We start from the raw sequence: 21,193 nt of genomic DNA, 5'->3' as shown, positions 1-21,193 counted from the left end.
GCAGCGGTCGGCAAGTGGATAAACAGATGAAAGTGCTACTAAACCCAGGACTCTGCATTCACTATATCTGGTCTCCCACAGTACACGGAACATGGAAATACAATCAGTTTAGTAAATCTAAACTGCTAAATACCTTTTCTCATCAGCAGTATATAGCAGTCTTGTGACTTCTATCAGTTCCTGGTAAAGTTTGTAGGAGGAGTTTTCATACTGCACTGAGCTGTCCTATCAGGATCCAGAATCCCTGACCCTCTGTCTGGACAGTGCTGATTGGCCCTGTGCTGATCACATGAACTCTCCCAAGGAAAAAAAAAAAAACTCTCTAGCAATACACACCAAACTGAGCATGTGCAGAGTGACTCCAGTAGCTCTGTCTTACCTGGACATGTTCTGGAGTCAGTGGAAGAAGGGGAGGATCAGAGAAGACAGGATCAAACAGCCTTTTTACACAATGCAGAGGATTAACCCCTTAGGTTCCACACTGAGTATAACGAGCATGCTTTACTGTATATATACAGACAGATTTTACTGTTGTGGTTGTTAAGCCGCTATCTCATATTTATATTATCCCATCTGTCAGATAAAAAGCTGTATCCTAGTGCCTGTATCCAAGCGCTGTGCAATATAACATGCTTTAAAGGAGCAGGATCTTTATTTTATTTTTTTCGGTTAACAAACGCTTTAAATATATACTGTATTATATATATATATATATATATATATATATATATATATATATATATATATTAGTGCAGCGCTACTCTCTTATAGGAAATTGTGCAAATCTGCGTTATTAACCACTTCACGCAAAACGACGTACCCGTACGTCTGTACTTTGACGCTAAATACCGGGGTTATGGCAGCAGCTAGCTGCCATAACCCCGGTATTTTTGGGAACGCCGTGCGTTTCTCTTTCAGATAAAAGTGGTCTCCCGCCGCGCTCCGCTGGTCTGTGCCGCTTACTGGACCCATCGGTAGTGGCGGAGACGATCGCGTTCTCTCCCGTGGATGGCCTGGCTGCCGACTGAGGTGAAGATTGCCCCCGCTCGGCTCCATGGCATGGGAGGGCGGAAGCGACGTCAAACGTCCCTTCCGCCCATAGCTCTTAAAGGAGAATTTTTATTTTTTCAATTTTATTATTATTATTTTAATTTTTTTTATTATTGCATTTTAGTGTAAATATGAGATCTGAGGTCTTTTTTGATCTTATATCTTATCTTATATTTAAGTGATCCTGTCATGCTTTTTTTTTTTTTCTATTACAAGGGGTGTTTACATTGCTTGTAATAGTAATAAAAGTGAACCAAAAAAAAACTGTGTCAAAATAAAAAATTAAAAGTAAAAATAAATAATAAAAAAAGAAATTCATTATTTTTTAAAGCGCCCCGTCCCGACGAGCTTGCGCGCAGAAGAGAACACATATATGTGAGTAGCGCCCGCATATGAAACCGGTGTTCAAACCACTCATGTGAGGTATCGCCGAGATCGTTGGAGCGAGGGCAATAATTCTAGCCCTAGACCTCCTCTGTAACTCAAAACTGCCAACCTGTAGAAATTTGTAAACATCGCCAATGGAGATTTTTAAGGGTAAAAGTTTGTCGCCATTCCACGAGTGGGCGCAATTTTGAACATCTTGGGTATCAATTTACTCGGCGTAACATTATCTTTGACAATATAAAGAAAAAAATTAGGCTAACTTTACTGTTGTCTTATATTTTTAATTCAAAAAAGTGAATTTTTTTTCCCAAAAAAATTGCGCTTGTAAGACCGCTGCGCAAATACGGTGTAACAGAAAGTATTGCAACGACTGCCATTTTATTCTCTAGGGTGTTTGAAAAAAAAAAATATATATATATATATATATATATATATATATATATATATATATATATATATATATAATGTTTGGGGGTTCTAAGTAATTTTCTAGCAAAAAAAAAAATTGTATCTTGTAAAAAAGTGGCTCGGTCCTTAAGTGCTTAGAATCAAACAGTGCATTCCATTGAATAAAGTCCTATTGCAAAAATGTGTATATAAATCCTTCAGCTGTGAACATCAGTTGGTCTGAATCACCACCGCGCTCTTCTATAAACATTGTGTACACCTCCACCGGCCAATTGATCTGCCCACCTCAAAAATGAGTCAGTCAGACTCAGAGATAAATCTCATACTCCTCTCCTCTATGGTCTCTCTTGTCCTTTTATTGGATCAGTTGTTTAAGATCAGCCCTATGCTGCTACACCAGCCTCCCCAGTGCATCCAATAGGTGAGGGAAAGATCTCTCTTTTCACTGCCCCGTTTCCTTGGACTCTCCTCCACTTGTGGGATATCGCTCCAATGTCATGTAATTGCAAATATAACAAACATAGCGCTCTCCGTTTTTAACGGCTTTTATTAAACACCGCTAAAAACACACAGGAAATTCGAATAAAATCAGCATGAATATAGTTCACTAGCGTCTGCTCACCACCGTGACTGTGTGACGTAACGGGCTTGGCTCCTCCCCTCTACGCGCGTATCGACCTCTGATTGGTCTTCCTCAGCCACGGTGGTGAGTGGAAGCTAGTGAACTATATTCATGCTGATTTTATTCGAATTCCCTGTAAGTGTGTTTTTAGCGGGGTTTAGTAAAAGCCTTTAAAACAGAGAGCACTATGTTTGGTATATATGTAATATTTGTAACTCTCCTCCACTTGTAGGATATCGCTCCAATGACATGTAATTACAAATATACCAAACCTAGTGCTCTCCGTTTTCAAAGCTTTTATTAAACCCTGCTAAAAACACACTTACTGGGAGCTAGAATAAACTCAAATATATCAGTGACTCATTTTTGAGGTGAGCAGACATGTATTGGCCGGTGGAGGTGTACAGAAATGTTTATAGAAGAGTGCGGTGGTGATAGAGACGAACGTATGTTCACAGCTTAAGAATTTATATACACATTTTTGCAATAGGACTTTATTCAAAGGAATGCACTGTTTGATTTTAATAACACAGATTTGCACAATTTCCTTCAAGATAAGAGAGAAGCACTGCAATATGTATGTATGCGTCGTGTGTATGTGTTTTATATATATATATATATATATATATATATACTCGAGTATAAGTCGAGTTTTTCAGCACATTTTTTTTTTTTTTTTTTGTGCTGAAAGTGCCCCCCTTGACTTATACTCGAGTCAAGCACTTTTCTGCAGCAAAAAATTTCATTTTCCGAACCAAATTTGGGGCCCCGTATCTCAGGGCCACTTTGTGTTAGGAACCCTAAATTCGGTGTGCAAACCCAGTGGAACTGGTACCACAACATATCCAAAGCTGGGGTTCCTAGCACTAAGTGGCCCCGAGATACGGGGCCCCAAATTTGGTTTGGAAAATGTCATTCTCTGCAGCAGAAAAGTGCTTGACATTTTCTGAACCGAATTTGGGGCCCTGTATCTCAGGGCCACTTGGTGCTAGGAACCCCAAATTTGGTGTGCAAATCCAGCCGAACTGGTACCACAACTTATCTAAAGCTGGGGTTCCTAGGACCAAGTGGCCCCCGAGATACGGGGCCCCAAACCCGGTTCTCTGCTGCAGAAAAGTGCTTGACATTTTCTGAACCGATTTTTGGGGCCCTGTATCTCGGGAACACTTGGTGCTAGAAATCCCAGCTTTGGATATTTTATGGTGCTAGTTCCACTGGGATTGCACACCAAATTTGGGGTTCCTAACACTAAGTGGCCCCAAGATACGGGGCCCCAAATTCGGTCAACTGTGTCCCATCTGCAGCAATGTCATTTCGGGACCCTTTGGGTTCAGAGACCCCAAATTTTGGCTGCAGCTAGGGGGGGCATCTAGGAACACTTAACTACCGAGTTTGAAGTTCGGGGGACCTGTGGCTGCAAATGGGCACAGTGAGGCATGCAAATGGGCACAGTGAGGCAGCAAATGGGCATTGCTGACCCTCTTTTCCACTTACAGTAGCTGTGCATTTCTCACCCTCGTCTTATACTCAGGTCACTAAGTTTTTCCCATTTTTTTGGGGGTAAATTAGGGCCTCGACTTATACTCGGAACGACTTGTACTCGAGTATATACGGTGTATATATATATATTCTCTATCTATTTTCTGTAGAGTCAGGTGATTCACTTGGAGTGTTCAGCAGTGAATATATATAAAATAAAATTTATATATATATATATATATATATATATATATATATATATATATATATATATATATATATATATATATATATATATATATATATATATATATATATATATATATATATATATATATATATATATATATATATATATATACATTAGTGGGGAAGGAAAGTATTCAGACCCCCTTAAATTTTTCACTCTTTGTTATATTGCAGCCATTTGCTAAAATCATTTTAAGTTCATTTTTTTTTTTCCTCATTAATGTACACACAGCACCCCATATTGACAGAAAAAAACACAATTGTTGACATTTTTGCTGATTTATTGACCACTGGGCACTTAAACCCCCTTCCTAACCAGACCAATTTTCAGCTTTTGGTGCTCTCACATTTTGAATGACAATTACTCAGTCATGCAACACTGTACCCATATGAAATTTTCGTCCTTTTTTTCACACAAATAGAGCTTTCTTTTGGTGGTATTTGATCACCTCTGTTTTTTATTTTTTGTGCTATAAATGAAAAAATACCAAAAATTTTGTAAAAAAATTAATTTTTCTTCATTTTTATTATAACATTTTGCAAATAAGTAATTTTTCTTCATAAATTTTGGCCAAAATTTATACTGCTACATATCTTTGGTAAAAATAACCTAAATTAGTGGATATTATTTAGTCTGTGTGAAAGTTATAGAGTCTACAAGCTATGGTGCCAATCGCTGAAAATTGATCACATCTGATCACACCTGATGTACTCATTTCTTGAGACCCTAACAAGCCAGGCAAGTACAAATACCCCCTTTTTGGAAAGTAGACATTCTAAGGTATTTAGTAAGAGGCATGGTGAGTTTTTTGAAGTTGTTATTTTTTCCCACAATTCTTTGCAAAATTAAGCTTTTTTTTATTTTTTTTTCACACCAATTTGTCATTATAACAGGTTATTTCTCGCACATGGCATGTACATTACACAAATGACACCCCAAAATATATTCTGCTACTCCTCCTGAGTATGGCGATACCACACGTGTGAGACTTTTACACAGCCTGGCCACATACAGAGGCGCAACATTGAAGTAGCACATTCAGGCGTTCTAGGAGCATAAATTACACATCTAATCTCTCAACCACTTATTACACTTTTGAAGGCCCTGGAGCACCAGGACAATGGAAACGCCCACAAAGTGACCCCATTTTGGAAAGCAAACACCCCAACCTATAATCTATGAGGCATAATGAGTCTTTTGAATGGTTCATTTTTTTCCAGAAGTTTTTGGAAAATGTGGAAAAAAAATGAAAACGCATTTTTTTTACACAAAGTTGTCCATTTCTAAGATATTTCCAACACATAGCATGTACATAGCAAAAATGACACCCCAAAATATATTCTCCTACTCCTCCGGAGTATGGCGATACCACATGTGTGAGACTTTTACACAGCCTGGCCACATACAGAGGCCCAACATTGAAGTAGCACATTCAGGCGTTCTAGGTGCATAAATTACACATCTAATTTCCTTACAATCTATCACATTTTTGAAGGCTCTTCATATTTCTAACACATAGCATGAACATACCAAGAATTACACCCTAAAATACATTCTGCTGAGCAAAGGGTAAACAAAAGATTCCCTGTGGTTTTAGTAGTGCAGTTGTCCACAGGAGGAGAGCCCTGATCCAGGCAGCAGGCAGGGACATGGTCAGCGACAGTGAATGGAATTGTCCAGGCAGCAGGCAGGAATATTGTCCATAGTACAGGCAGGGATAATGTCCTTGTACAGTCCAGGGTCAGTGCAAGTAGAGACATTGCCAGCAGTGCCAAAATATTGGTCCTGGTAGTAAGCAGGAACATGGTCCAAGTAGCAGGCCAGGAAAGAATGGGGACAGGGGTAGAGGCTTCTCCCACCCAAATCTCTTTGAAGCCTCCGAGTCTCCAGACCCTAAATCTGGGAATGAGAAAACTAAAAAATTATCTTCATCCAGAAAAACATTTCTGGAGCCCCTCACATATGTGAGACCCCTGTGTTCCCACTAGCATAGCAGGGTAAATGATCAGTCCAAGAGGCAGGCAAAAAACGTGGTCAGACAGTCCAGGGTCAGTTCCAGAGCAGGCAGAGGTAGGTACAGTTTAGCGTTAGGCATAAGCTTGGTCGTATAACAGGCCAGGGTCAGTTCCAGAGAAGGCAGAGGTAGGTACAGTTTTAGTGTTAGGCAGAAGCTTGGTCGTATAACAGGCCAGGGTCGATTCCGGAGAAGGCAGAGGTAAGTCAGGTTCAGTGCAGTGGCATAAAGGGTGTGGAGGAAAATTACAGGAAATGAGAATTACGTTTACCATACTTCCCTAATAATGTAGAGAAGTATGGTAACGGCGGAAACATTCACTTATACAGAGTCCTGGTTGGGAAGGACAATCGGGACAATAAAATGAGGTGTCTCTTCTAATTCCTCCTCTGGAGCACACCCGGCATCTCTTCTGACGTCTCTGGCCTGTTTCACTGGGGGGGATTTTGTCAGGAAAGTGGCGTTCGTGGAGCCTGCTCACATAATCAGAGCGAATAATTTCTGGTGGGCTTTCAGGGTACAAAAGGGCGGAGATTACTTGTTCCTGGTAGTGCAGATAGGATACGGGGTTCTCTGTCAATTTTTGGTAAATAACATAAGTGTTATACATGGCCAAACTGAAAAAATAAATGGACACTTTTTTATACCAGTGGCGGGATTTTCTTGTGGGAAGGTAGGGTTCAATCATCTGATCGTTGAAGTCCACTCCCCCCATAAACAAATTGTAATCATAAATACAAGCAGGTTTCTGGACTGGGCCGTTTCTTCTTGGGACTTCCACGTAGGTGTCATTATGGATTGTCGTCAGCATGTGGACGTTTCGTCTGTCCCTCCACTTGACAGCTAATAGCTCCTGGTTCCGCAAAGACGCCGTCTCCCCTCGGCGTAGCCTTTCATTGACCAGTTTTTGCAGGAAGCCTTTTCTATTCGTTCTTACGGTACCACATGCTGGGGTGTCTCTCCGGTGAAGATTACGGAAGAGGGGCAAACTTGTATAAAAGTTATCCACATAAAGGTGGTACCCCTTTCCAAGCAGTGGATAAACAAGCTCCCAGACAACTTTGCCGCTGGCTCCAATATATTCTGGACATTCAGGGGGATTCAGTTGGGTGTCCTTCCCTTCGTACACCCGGAAGGAGTAAATGTACCCCGTGGCTCGGTCGCAAAGTTTGTACATTTTTACCCCATATCGGGCCCTTTTGCTGGGGATAAATTGTTTGATGCCGAGCCTGCTGGAGAATTTCACAAGGGACTCATCCATGGAAATATTCTGTTCGGGGGTATATAATTGGGGAAATTTTTCAGCGAAATAATTTAGGAGTAGCTGAAGTTTGAATAATTTGTCAAATGATGGATCATTTCGGGGAGGGCACTGGGTATTGTCGTTGTAGTGGAGAAAGCGCAAAATCATAAGGTATCTTGATCTTGGCATTATCGAAGAGAAGAGTGGCATGTGGTGGATGGGGTTAGTTGACCAATATGAGTACATTTCATTTTTTTTGTGAGTCCCATTGTAAAAGTTAGGCCTAAGAAAATTTTAAATTCCTCTATGGTAAGCTCTCTCCACTCAAAGGGACGGGCATAACTAGAGCCAGGGTTGCTTTCTATGTACTGCTGTGCATAGAGGTTGCACTGGGCCACAATGGACGATAGTAAGTCGTTGGTGAAAATCAAATAAAAAAAATCAAGCATCACAAAATCATCGGTGTTCACCTGGACACCTGGCTGGGCGGTAAAAGGGGGGATATTTGCTGCTCCGGAATGAGGGGGAAGCCACAGGGGGTTTTGAAGGGCATAGGGAAGGGTGGCATGGCCTCTATCCATTTGTGGCTGAGAGGACACCCTTCTGGTACCTGGCCTTTGTTGCGGTGGCACTGCGCTTGAGGTGGACGGCACTGCTCTTGAGGTGGACGGCACTGCGCTTGAGGTGGTAGTAGGCTGCTGCTCCACGCCAGAACGCCTTCTTTTCACGGGCACACGTTCCTCTTCCAAATCTGTATCAGACTCGCTGCTTGTCACGGGTTCATAGGCTGAATCCGAATCGGACAGAGACTCAGAGAGCTCCCCGCTGCTCTCATCGGTCATGCTGAGACTCTGGTAGGCCTCCTCGGCCGTAAATAATTTTTTTGCCATACTGGTGGCTGGTGAGGTTGATGTGGCGCAGATGAGCACTGATGGGCACAGGTGGCACTGTAGTGGGACTGGTGTGGCTCTGGTTGCACTGTAGTGGGACTGGTGTGGCTCTGGTTGCACTGGTGTGGCTCTGGTGGGCACAGGCGGCACTGGTGGGCACAGGCGGCACTGGTGGGCACAGGCGGCACTGATGTGGCACTGCAGTGGCGCAGATGAGCACAAGTGGCACTGATGAGCACAAGTGGCACTGATGGGCACAGGTGGCACTGATGGGCACAGGTGTGGCACTGGTGTGCACTGTGGTTGCACTGGTGTGGCTCTGGTTGCACTGGTGTGGCACTGGTGGGCTCAGGCGGCACTGGTGGGCTCAGGCGGCACTGATGTGGCACTGCAGTGGCGCAGATGAGCACAAGTGGCACTGATGAGCACAAGTGGCACTGATGAGCACAAGTGGCACTGATGGGCACAGGTGGCACTGATGGGCACAGGTGGCACTGATGGGCACAGGTGGCACTGATGGGCACAGGTGTGGCACTGGTGTGCACTGTGGTTGCACTGGTGTGGCTCTGGTTGCACTGGTGTGGCACTGGTGGGCTCAGGCGGCACTGGTGGGCTCAGGCGGCACTGATGTGGCACTGCAGTGGCACTGATGAGCACAAGTGGCACTGATGGGCACAGGTGGCACAGGTGGCACTGGTGTGGTACAGGTGTGGCACTGGTGTGCACTGTAAAATCACTGGTGTGGCACAGAGGTGGCACTGTTGTGGCACTGATAAAGGTAGAAAACTCACAGTTTGTCACTGTACAAGCTCTCCTCTCCTCTCCTCTCACGCTGCATCGGTGTGAGGAGAGGAGAGCTGTAACCTCCTGATGACCCTGCTTTGCCTTTTTGTTTATATTTGTGATCGCTCCGTCATTGGACGGAGCGATCACATGGTAAAGGGCCGCTGCCATTGGCCCTTTACCGCGATCCGTGTTGCGCCGGGTCCCCTGGACCCGGCGAACACGGATGTTCCTGTGTGCGCGCCCGGGGGGGCGCGCGGGAGCGGCTCTCCAGGATCACGTCATATGACGTGATCCCAGAGTTATCCAGCCGCCCTGCAGTCGTCATTCGGCTGTGGGCGGTTGGCAAGTGGTTAAAAAAGAAAACCTGAAATATCACATGGTCCTAAGTATTCAGACCCTTTGCTGTGACACTCATATATTTAACTCGGGTGCTGTCCATTTCTTCTGATCATCCTTGAGATGGTTCTACACCTTCATTTGAGTCCAGCTGTGTTTGATTATACTGATTGGACTTGATTAGGAAAGCCACACACCTGTCTATATAAGACCTTACAGCTCACAGTGCATGTCAGAGCAAATGAGAATCATGAGGTCAAAGGAACTGCCTGAAGAGCTCAGAGACAGAATTGTGGCAAGGCACAGATCTGGCCAAGGTTACAAAAAAAATTCTGCTGCTCTTAAGGTTCCTAAGAGCACAGGGGCCTCCATAATCCTTAAATGGAAGACGTTTGGGACGACCAGAACCCTTCCTAGAGCTGGCTGTCCGGCTAAACTGAGCTATCGGGGGGGGGGGAAGAGCCTTGGTGAGAGAGGTAAAGAAGAACCCAAAGATCACTGTGGCTGAGCTCCAGAGATGCAGTCGTGGGATGGGAGAAGGTTGTAGAAAGTCAACCATCACTGCAGCCCTCCACCAGTCGGGGCTTTATGGCAGAGTGGCCCGACGGAAGCCTCTCCTCAGTGCAAGACACATGAAAGTCCGCATGGAGTTTGCTAAAAAAAAAACACCTGAAGGACTCCAAGATGGTGAGAAATAAGATTTTCTGGTCTGATGAGACCAAGATAGAACTTTTTGGCCTTAATTCTAAGCGGTGTGTGTGGAGAAAACCAGGCACTGCTCATCACCTGTCCAATACAGTCCCAACAGTGAAGCATGGTGGTGGCAGCATCATGCTGTGGGGGTGTTTTTCAGCTGCAGGGACAGGACGACTGGTTGCAATCGAGGGAAAGATGAATGCGGTCAAGTACAGGGATATCCTGGACGAAAACCTTCTCCAGAGTGCTCAGGGCCTCAGACTGGTACGAAGGTTAACCTTCCAACAAGACAATGACCCTAAGCACACAGCTAAAATAACAAAGGAGTGGCTTCTCAACAACTCCGTGACTGTTCTTGAATGGCCCAGCCAGAGCCCTGACTTAAACCCAATTGAGCATCTCTGGAGAGACCTAAAAATGGCTGTCCACCAACATTTATCATCCAACCTGACAGAACTGGAGAGGATCTGCAAGGAGGAATGGCAGAGGATCCCCAAATCCAGGTGTGAAAAACTTGTTGCATCTTTCCCAAAAAGACTCATGGCTGTATTAGATCAAAAGGGGCTTCTACTAAATACTGAGCAAAGGGTCTGAATACTTAGGACCATGTGATATTTCAGTTTTTCTTTTTTAATAAATCTGCAAAAATGTCAACAATTCTGTGTTTTTCTGTCAATATGGGGTGCTGTGTGTACATTAATGAGGAAAAAAAATGAACTTAAATGATTTTAGCAAATGGCTGCAATATAACAAAGAGTGAAAAATGTAAGGGGGTCTGAATAATTTCCGTCCCCACTGTGTGTATATGTATATATATGTGTGTGTGTGTGTATGTGTATATATATATATATATATTTTTTTTTTATATATGTTTTTGTGTTTGTTTTGTTTATTGTTATACATAATCTTTTTTTTTTTTTGCATTTGGCACTTTATTTATAATTTAGGGGTGGCGCTGATTGTCACGTATACAATATACTGTATTCTATTCCCACATTGTAATACAACATGCAGTACTGCTGACTGTCCTCCAGAGGTCGCCTCTAGATGAATCTGTCATACAGCATGCTGTAGGGGTGGCTGTCCTCTAGGTGTCACCCTTTGATTGATTTAGGGAAGTTTTGTTTTCCAGATCTTCTAGAAGTTTGAAGAAGTTTCTTAGAGCTTCCAGCATGCACTGCAGCTGTAAGACACTGAGAACCTTTAGTCACTAGAGCACTACAAATTCCAGCTTACAAGCTTGTCAAATTTTTGTTATTTATGCCATTCTGTAAATGTTTTGATATCCCTAACTGTCGTTTCTGTAAGACAATTCATTGTTACAAAGTGTAAGAGAAAAAAAAAAAAAAGGAACCGCGCCTCCTTCTGAGCGTGTATTAATATGCCTTTGCCTTTACCACAAACCACAAAAAAAGCGCATATTTAAGGTGTGCCACCCTAAAGAAAGCAGACACCCCCCCCCTCTTCTTTTTTTTTTTTTTTTTTTTCTCTTTCTCTCCCACCTTCATTTTTTTTTTTTTTTTTTTTTTTTTTTTTTTCAGTGTCGCTGTTAGTCACGGGTCCCAGTACAGCCTACCTTTTTTAAAAGGCTACCCCAGAAAATATCAATCAATTAATCAATATTAGCAAACATAACATAACTTGCAAAATTCCTGCTAAATCTAAAAGATAAAACCGTATTGAGTTAAAGAGGAAGTACACCCTGATGGGTTTTACTTCCTCTTTGTTCCCCTGCAAATTAAAAGCATAATGGGCTAGTGTGCATCACATGCTAGCCCATTATGTGCCACTTACCCCGCAAACTGTCCCCGCTGGAGGCCACATCCATCTTCGCCCCTCTTCCTTCCAGGGCCGCAGACTCCGGTTCTGTGACTGGCCGGAGTCATGTGACGTCACTCGTGCGCGCAGGAGCCGAGAGTCACGGCACTTGGTGGTGAAGAAACGGCACAGAGGTCCATTTCTTCACAGCGCATGCGTCCATGACATCATCCGCGCACTACAAGGTAAATATCTCCTAAACTTTATAGGTTCAACTTCCGCATTGGGGGTATACAACCACTTTTTAAAGCTCCATATGTGAATAAGGTCTTGGGGCTCATTCATATGGGCACGTGACCTGTAAAGTGTGAATCAGCATTTTAATTTTTTTTTTCTTTATGTGGCTGGGGCTGTGTGCAGGCAGGGTTTGTTATGCTATGGGAATGCAGCAGCTGTACGAACACAGTCGCAGGTCCTAATTTGATAGGTGTGAGAGTATAGGTGTGCAGCCCTGAACACAGGCAGTGTGCAATCAGGGGCTACTCGCCCACATCTGCACATGTTTCAAATTAGGGCTGTGGCTGTGTGCAGGCTGCCTTTTTTTTTTATCCTATGGGGATGCAGCAGCTGTATAAACACAGCTGCGGGTCCTAATTTGACAGGTGTGGGAGTACAGGTGTGCGGCCCTAAACATAGGCAGTGTGCAGTTGGGGGCCACTCACCCACACCTGCACATGTGTCAAATTAGGGCTGTGTGCAGGCAGACTTTTTTATGCTTTGGGAATGCAGCAGCTGTATGAACACAGCTGCAGGTCCTATTTTGACAGGGGTGGGAGTACAGGTGTGCAGCCCTGAACACAGATGGTGTGCAAACGGGGGCCACTCAAACACATCTGCACATGTTTCAAATTAGGACTGGGGCTGTGTGCATGCAGCCTTTTGTTATGCTGTGGGGATGCAGCAGCTGTTATGAACAGAGCCACAGGTCCTAATTTGACAGCTGTGTGAGTACAGGTATGTGGCCCTGAACACAGTGTGCAATCGGGGGCCACTCACCCACACCTGCACATGTGTCAAATTAGGGCTGGGGCTGTGGCTGTGTGCAGGCTGCATTTGTTATGCTATGGGGATGCAGCAGCTGTATGAACACAGCTGCGGGTCCTAATTTGACAGGTGTACGGCCCTGAATATAGGCAGCCAGGGGCCACTCACCCACACGTGCACATGTGTCAAATTAGGGCTGGGGCTGTGGCTGTGTGCAGGCTGCATTTGTTATGCTATGGGGATGCAGCAGCTGTATGAACACAGCTGCGGGTCCTAATTTGACAGGTGTACGGCCCTGAATATAGGCAGTCAGGGGCCACTCACCCACACGTGCACATGTGTCAAATTAGAATGTGCAGACATGTTCGCACAGCCACTGCGTCCCCTTCGAGCTACAAGCAGCTACTGCCTTTGTTATGCTGTGGGGATGCAGCAGCTGTACAAACACAGCCGCAGGTCCTAATTTGACAAGTGTGTGAGTGCAGGTGTACGGTTCTTAACACAGCCAGTGTGCAGTCGGGGGCTACTCATCCACACCTGCACATGTGTCAAATTAGGGCTGTGGCTGTGTGCAGGCAGCCTTTGTTATGCTGTGAGGATGCAGCAGCTGTACAAACGCAGCCACAGGTCCTAATTTGACAGGTGTGCAAGTACAGGTGTACGGCCGTTGGTGAAATATCAGGGGTCTAAACGGACTGATGTCTCCCTTTTGAGACCGAGAAAGGAATGAAGGACACAGATCCCCCAGTTCTTTCTCTGCAGCCTCAGTTGGACGACAGATAAATGAACAGGAAGTGCTCTGAACAGCACTCTGAACAGCGAACGCACAGCATTGAGCCCACTGTTCACCTTTTTTGGTGCCTATTAGAGCCTACGACTCTAATCAAGAAACACCCTCGCCGCTGTAATTCAGGTGCCCGGCGCCCGAAAAGGGGCCGGACACCTGAATAGCGGTGACCATAGAGAGATTCATGCGTTCCTGTGCCTTTTATGGACGCACCGCCACTGGCGCTCAGACTGTATAGGCTTTATCTGGCTTTGGGGTCTTGTAGCACCTCCAGGTATGGGGCCAGTTTGTAATTTCTCTGACATATTTTTCTTTCATTATGTCTTTTTTTTTTTTGAAATTTTGCCAGGCCGCATTGTTGGGAGCTTGGGATAGACAAGGCGCTGATGAGTTGTTTCAGGCTGCGCAGTTTGACCTGGTCCTTGTTGGTCAGTAAGGCTTTATGGTGGTATGAGTTGGGGCTGCTGTTTTGTAGGTGGTCCCAGTGTGATGGTGCCCTCTTCTGTATTGTGAGCAGTAAGGGGAATCTGCCCAACCCATCCCAGCAAGCGTTGTTGGAGGTGCTCCGATGGACTTGGAAGAGGTGCTCTGATGGGCTTGGAGGAGGTGCTCTGATGGGCTTGGAGGAGGTGCTCTGATGGGCTTGGAGGAGGTGCTCTGATGGGCTTGGAGGAGGTGCTCTGATGGGCTTGGAGGAGGTGCTCTGATGGGCTTGGAGGAGGTGCTCTGATGGGCTTGGAGGAGGTGCTCTGATGGGCTTGGAGGAGGTGCTCTGATGGGCTTGGAGGAGGTGCTCTGATGGGCTTGGAGGAGGTGCTCTGATGGGCTTGGAGGAGGTGCTCTGATGGGCTTGGAGGAGGTGCTCTGATGGGCTTGGAGGAGGTGCTCTGATGGGCTTGGAGGAGGTGCTCTGATGGGCTTGGAGGAGGTGCTCTGATGGGCTTGGAGGAGGTGCTCTGATGGGCTTGGAGGAGGTGCTCTGATGGGCTTGGAGGAGGTGCTCTGATGGGCTTGGAGGAGGTGCTCTGATGGGCTTGGAGGAGGTGCTCTGATGGGCTTGGAGGAGGTGCTCTGATGGGCTTGGAGGAGGTGCTCCGATGGGCTTGGAGGAGGTGCTTGCAGAATTCCAGATGGAAAAATTTGGTTGGGCTGGAGTACCATGTTGGTTGGTCTAGATATGTGTCATGGCTTCCATTAAGAAGCATTGGGATGATGACACTGTCAAAGCCAGACTCTTGTTGGTGGTTTAGGTGATCTGGCTGTCTCCTGTATAGAAGGTTCTGCATGCCTCGTCTTTCAGGGCCTTTATGGCTGGCTTAAAACCTCCTGATTGGTTCATTACTAGACCGACGTGTGCGTGGCTGTGAGGTTCATCAAAACTGCAGTTATAAAGGTTGACCTGTTTGGAGTTCTTCCTCTGGAACTCCATGATTTTTGTTATCTTTGGGTTGATGGGTAGTAAGGATATGACTCGTTCTCTTCCCCACATGCTGCATGTATTCACCTGAAATCCTTCTCCCCCTCCAAATTTTCCACCATCTCCTGCACAGCAGTTTAAGATTTTAGGTACAGACAGGGAAATGCCTCTCCATGATGGTGACAGTTTGGATTTGTCTTGTGTACAGAACAAAGATAAGAAAACTGATTTGACAGAAAATAAGAAGAGATTTTGGGGAGGAAAGAGAACTAGTTCAGGTGGAGATGCCAGAGAGTCCTGTGTTCTCCCTGCAGGCCATGAATGTGGCCGATCACTGGGAGATGGTGACATCTAAGCACCTGGAGGGCACTGGGTCAAGTAGAAGAGGGATGTATATTGGGTGTGGCTGCTCGTACTAGATAAGGCTGGCCTGGTCATGTTGTCACTGTAGGTGGGCTAATAATAATATATACAGGTCAGAATGCTGGTTTGCGATGAAGAATACCAGAGCACATAACCCAACACTATTTGTAGAGATAAGATAACCGATTGTGCAGGTGGAGATCTGACTACGAATTGGGCTTATGTGTGTAGTGCTACCCCTGTAGGAGCTGCTGGATAGGATGGGCCCTCTGTTCTTTGCCTCGACCTTCTCAAGAACCTCAGCCCCTATGACACACCAGGTTGAGGGTACAAACATACAATATCACAGGAAATCACTCAAAGTAATACTTAGTACCCAATAGTAGTACTATATGAAAGAACACAGGCACTGAATCAGGTAGTAAAGGCAAACTTAATATATTGTCACCCAATGTGGTTGGTAACTAGGCAAGTATAAAATGGGTTAACCATGGTAATAAAAGTAAGGATTAGGCATAAGACGACATTAGCTGTCCAGATCAGCATAAACAGTAGCAAGGTCACCTCAAGTGCAGAGGTGAGCATTAGTAAAGTTTAATCTATCGAGTGCTGGAACTATGCTACCAGAGCGCATTTATGGTGGCAAAGCTAGTCCTAGACCGACAGGGTATGCACTGTCCAAAAGAAAAGGAGAATGGCAGCGGAGGGGGCAGGGGAACAAAGGGGGTCTGCAGAATAATTATTACGAGAGGGGCAGTATTTTGAGATTTTGGGATTGGGTATATGTTTAATTTTCATTGACCTTAGCGCAGTTTGTTTTTCTCTTTTTTCGTTCAGTATTTTGAGATGTTCTTCTGCTGGCTATCGTTGGGGCCCTTTAAAAGCATCTTTCCACTTAACGACAATTCCAGTTAACCTGCATGCAGCTACGGTATAGGTACGGTATAGTCTCGGCACAGATGCAAGGTAGATGTGGTTCAGGTGCAGTGACAGTTCAGTATAACTGCATTATAGGGTTGGTGTGGGTGCCGTATACAATAGGTTTGGTAAAAGTGCGATATAGGGCTGGTTTTGGTGGTATGGGTTAGATGCACTTGGTGTTTTTCTCTGTGGCTCAGTCTCTACTAGCAGTGTTAATAATGGGCGGATAGCCCCCTCACCAGTTGCCAGGATGCTGCTGGAGATGCTCCTTGTAGAAGGGGGCCCCACCCTCAGTCTCAACCTAGAAGGTTTTGGAGATCAGCGGTGAGAAGCAGAGGGTGAGTGGACGTTTTAGCCGCTCTGTGGTAGTAGTGCAGCAGCTGTGATGTGGGCGGTGCTCCTCTGCCCCCCGGGTGTCAGGCTCGCAATCCCGCTGGCAGGTGAATACTCGGTCTCTATATCTCCTGGTCAGTTTAACAAAAAGCCTTTCTTCACTTCTCCTGCTGCACAATGTCCATTGGGATCTGTGGTCCATAGAGTCTATTCATCACATTATATGGCAGCCGCCTTAAACTACCACTCCCATGATCCTCGGTGCTCTTCATAGAAGTATATGAACTTGTTCAGCTCTGAGTCTGGAGATAAAAATTCAAGTTGCTCTCTGCTGTTTTCTACCTCCTCCTTTTTGCCTGCCTGTTTTGAGATTTCAGCTGGTGAACAGGGGATGATGGGTACATAGTGTAAAGTGAGGACAGCAGGGAATTGCAAGTAAAGAAAAAGAACACCTTAGGTCACGTCTCAGTGAATGTCTATCCGTGATTAGAGAGGGTTGTATATTTGTTGGGAAGTCTTATCTGCTTTCATGTCACGGTAAACGCACGACATTGAACTCTGACATACTCCGAAGTATAAGTGCAATCTCTGATCCCGTTATCTGTGATCCCGCGTCCGATATGCAGAACATCCACCAACTGTCTGCGTACATACAAGGATCATGCAAAGAAAGTCTCCATGGCATGGAATGAGAAACATTTGTGATACGTTGTAGATCTTTCTTAAGGCTTCATTCAAACCGACCGTAAAAACAGGCGGGTCAGCCTCAATGTATGTACTTCACACCTCAGATCAGTCCCAATGTATGTACATCACACCTCAGATCAGCCCCAATGTATGTACATCACACCTCAGATCAGACCCAATGTATGTACTTCACACCTCAGATCAGCCCCAATGTATGTACATCACACCTCAGATCAGACCCAATGTATGTACTTCACACCTCAGATCAGTCCCAATGTATGTACTTCACCTCAGATCAGCCCCAATGTATGTACATCACACCTCAGATCAGCCCCAATGTATGTACTTCACACCTCAGATCAGTCCCAATGTATGTACTTCACCTCAGATCAGCCCCAATGTATGTACATCACACCTCAGATCAGACCCAATGTATGTACTTCACACCTCAGATCAGCCCCAATGTATGTACTTCACATCTCAGATCAGTCCCAATGTATGTACTTCACATCTCAGATCAGTCCCAATGTATGTACATCACACCTCAGATCAGTCCCAATGTATGTACATCACACCTCAGATCAGTCCAAATGTACGTACTTCACACCTCAGATCAGTCCAAATGTACGTACTTCACACCTCAGATCAGTCCAAATGTACGTACTTCACACCTCAGATCAGTCCAAATGTACGTACTTCACAAATCAGATCAGTCCAAATGTACGTACTTCACACCTCAGATCAGCCCCAATGTATGTACTTCACAAATCAGATCAGTCCCAATGTATGTACTTCACATCAGATCAGTCCCAATATAGGTACTTCACAAATCAGATCAGTCCCAATGTATGTACTTCACAAATCAGATCAGTCCAAATGTATGTACTTCACACCTCAGATCAGTCCAAATGTACGTACTTCACACCTCAGATCAGTCCCAATGTATGTACTTCACACCTCAGATCAGTCCAAATGTACGTACTTCACACCTCAGATCAGTCCAAATGTATGTACTTCACACCTCAGATCAGTCCAAATGTATGTACTTCACACCTCAGATCAGTCCCAATGTATGTACTTCACCTCAGATCAGTCCCAATGTATGTACATCACACCTCAGATCAGTCCCAATGTATGTACTTCACCTCAGATCAGCCCCAATGTATGTACTTCACACCTCAGATCAGACCCAATGTATGTACTTCACACCTCAGATCAGTCCCAATGTATGTACTTCACACCTCAGATCAGTCCCAATGTATGTACTTCACCTCAGATCAGCCCCAATGTATGTACTTCACAAATCAGATCAGACCCAATGTATGTACTTCACACCTCAGATCAGTCCCAATGTATGTACATCACCTCAGATCAGTCCCAATGTATGTACATCACACCTCAGATCAGTCCCAATGTATGTACTTCACACCTCAGATCAGTCCCAATGTATGTACTTCACACCTCAGATCAGTCCCAATGTATGTACTTCACCTCAGATCAGTCCCAATGTATGTACATCACACCTCAGATCAGTCCCAATGTATGTACTTCACACCTCAGATCAGTCCCAATGTATGTACTTCACACCTCAGATCAGTCCCAATGTATGTACTTCACCTCAGATCAGTCCCAATGTATGTACTTCACACCTCAGATCAGTCCCAATGTATGTACATCACACCTCAGATCAGCCCCAATGTATGTACTTCACACCTCAGATCAGTCCCAATGTATGTACTTCACCTCAGATCAGTCCCAATGTATGTACTTCACCTCAGATCAGTCCCAATGTATGTACTTCACACCTCAGATCAGTCCCAATGTATGTACTTCACATCTCAGATCAGTCCCAATGTATGTACTTCACCTCAGATCAGTCCCAATGTATGTACTTCACAAATCAGATCAGACCCAATGTATGTACTTCACACCTCAGATCAGTCCCAATGTATGTACATCACCTCAGATCAGTCCCAATGTATGTACTTCACACCTCAGATCAGTCCCAATGTATGTACTTCACCTCAGATCAGTCCCAATGTATGTACTTCACCCCTCAGATCAGTCCCAATGTATGTACATCACACCTCAGATCAGTCCCAATGTATGTACTTCACCCCTCAGATCAGTCCCAATGTATGTACTTCACACCTCAGATCAGTCCCAATGTATGTACTTCACATCTCAGATCAGCCCCAATGTATGTACTTCACATCTCAGATCAGTCCCAATGTATGTACATCACACCTCAGATCAGCCCCAATGTATGTACTTCACATCTCAGATCAGTCCCAATGTATGTACTTCACACCTCAGATCAGCCCCAATGTATGTACTTCACATCTCAGATCAGTCCCAATGTATGTACTTCACACCTCAGATCAGCCCCAATGTATGTACTTCACATCTCAGATCAGTCCCAATGTATGTACATCACACCTCAGATCAGCCCCAATGTATGTACTTCACATCTCAGATCAGTCCCAATGTATGTACTTCACATCTCAGATCAGTCCCAATGTATGTACTTCACACCTCAGATCAGTCCCAATGTATGTACTTCACACCTCAGATCAGTCCCAATGTATGTACTTCACATCTCAGATCAGCCCCAATGTATGTACTTCACATCTCAGATCAGTCCCAATGTATGTACTTCACATCTCAGATCAGTCCCAATGTATGTACATCACACCTCAGATCAGCCCCAATGTATGTACTTCACATCTCAGATCAGTCCCAATGTATGTACTTCACACCTCAGATCAGCCCCAATGTATGTACTTCACCCCTCAGATCAGTCCCAATGTATGTACTTCACACCTCAGATCAGTCCCAATGTATGTACTTCACACCTCAGATCAGTCCCAATGTATGTACTTCACATCTCAGATCAGTCCCAATGTATGTACTTCACATCTCAGATCAGTCCCAATGTATGTACTTCACACCTCAGATCAGTCCCAATGTATGTACTTCACATCTCAGATCAGCCCCAATGTATGTACTTCACATCTCAGATCAGTCCCAATGTATGTACTTCACATCTCAGATCAGTCCCAATGTATGTACTTCACACCTCAGATCAGCCCCAATGTATGTACTTCACACCTCAGATCAGCCCCAATGTATGTACTTCACATCTCAGATCAGTCCCAATGTATGTACTTCACACCTCAGATCAGCCCCAATGTATGTACTTCACACCTCAGATCAGTCCCAATGTATGTACTTCACATCTCAGATCAGTCCCAATGTATGTACTTCACATCTCAGATCAGTCCCAATGTATGTACTTCACATCTCAGATCAGTCCCAATGTATGTACTTCACATCTCAGATCAGTCCCAATGTATGTACATCACACCTCAGATCAGCCCCAATGTATGTACTTCACATCTCAGATCAGTCCCAATGTATGTACTTCACACCTCAGATCAGCCCCAATGTATGTACTTCACATCTCAGATCAGTCCCAATGTATACATTTTTTTTTTAGTGAGTTGTCAATGATAAGCAAGGGCAGTGGGCCCCATCACAAATGGCACTGCGTCCCTGACTCAGGCATGCTTGCCAGGGATTGATGAAGGTTGTTGTACATACATTTGACCCGGTAAACTCTGGAGGTTGCAGAAGAACATGAAGTGTCGCACTGCATATCTGATTGAGTTGCGCTGCATTTTGCATACACTAATATATTGAAGCGTGTATAGTTCATAAGG

Source organism: Aquarana catesbeiana, linkage group LG03, assembly GCF_042186555.1.
Source record: "Aquarana catesbeiana isolate 2022-GZ linkage group LG03, ASM4218655v1, whole genome shotgun sequence".
NCBI lineage: Eukaryota > Metazoa > Chordata > Amphibia > Anura > Ranidae > Aquarana > Aquarana catesbeiana.
Note: the sequence above shows the minus strand (reverse complement) of the source record.